We start from the raw sequence: 1,157 nt of genomic DNA on the forward strand, positions 1-1,157 counted from the left end.
AGCCGAATAGCACTGGCAATGACGACTGCAACCTTGATATATATATATATATATATATATATATATATATATATATATATATATATATATATATATATATATATATATTTATATAAGGGTTCGCAGTCAAGGGGGAGTATGTGGTAGGTCATAGACACAGATAAAGAATTTTGAAAGATAGAAAGAATAGGGCGAAAAAATGCCCGCCGGGTGAGATTCCAACCCATGACCTCCAGAATATCGGTCTGGTGCGATGACCACTACGCTACCGGCGGGGCTATTTTCCCCTCAATTTTTTGGGGTATTTACGTTAAGGTATTTTCGTTTCCTGCGTTTGGGGGTGGTAGCCAGCGCCACTCGGACTACTCGGGGTAAAGTGGGCCTTCGTTTGAACTCCCGGGCTCTGACTCGAGTGTCTACGACATGTCGAGAGTGGTCTACCAGCGTTGAACCTGTTGAAGCTCACGGTGGCACCAAGACTGCCATAACAGAGGCCCTCGCTATGCATGTAACGAATCACAATAGGAAATGAAGGGCTGGTTTAATTAAGACAGAATTAAGGCTTGGCAGTAAAAAAATATTTCTGTTTGAATTCAGCGAGCCCCTCATCTCCTATTCTGATTCTATATATGTACATATATTTATGTATATATATATTTATATATATATTGTAACAGAGATAGTTGCCGTTAGAAGGCGCGCCAGTGTGGCCAAAGGGGCGCGTGCTCAACTGAGACCGAGGCTAACTGTCATGTGGCGTCAATTCCCCAACTGCGTCTATGTGCGAGCCTCAGTCATCGGAGCAGCCCCATCGAGAAGGATCTTGCTGAGAGACCTGCGCGTGGACTGACGAGCTAGCTTGGCATCTGGTACAACCAGCAACCGTTACCACGCTCTAGCCATTTGCTAATAAACCCCATTATAATATATATATATATATATATATATATATATATATATATATATATATATATATATATATATATATATATATATATATACAAGAGAAAAAAAATTTCGAACAAGGTAAAAGCACGATTGTGGCCTACGTTTCAGCAAAGAGAACTTGCTTTCCTCAGGGCAATCTCTCGCTGGCAGGCAGGGTTTATATAGGGGTAGGACCCCAGGTGAAAGGAGAGGGAAAGATGGAAGGGAAA

At 41.5% G+C, this 1,157-nt stretch overlaps 1 non-coding gene across 1 annotated transcript; it reads right to left on the bottom strand.

The window, feature by feature from the left end:
* Nucleotides 1-202: 202 nt before the first annotated feature.
* Trnai-gau (transfer RNA isoleucine (anticodon GAU)) lies at nt 203-275 on the bottom strand. Its single transcript has one exon. It is a non-coding gene; the product is annotated as a tRNA-Ile (tRNA).
* Between the last annotated feature and the right edge of the window lie 882 nt (nt 276-1,157).

This window comes from Haemaphysalis longicornis, unplaced genomic scaffold (assembly GCF_048455015.1).
Source record: "Haemaphysalis longicornis isolate Haplotype H1 unplaced genomic scaffold, Haemaphysalis longicornis Haplotype H1 scaffold_10, whole genome shotgun sequence".
Taxonomy (NCBI): Eukaryota; Metazoa; Arthropoda; class Arachnida; order Ixodida; family Ixodidae; genus Haemaphysalis; species Haemaphysalis longicornis.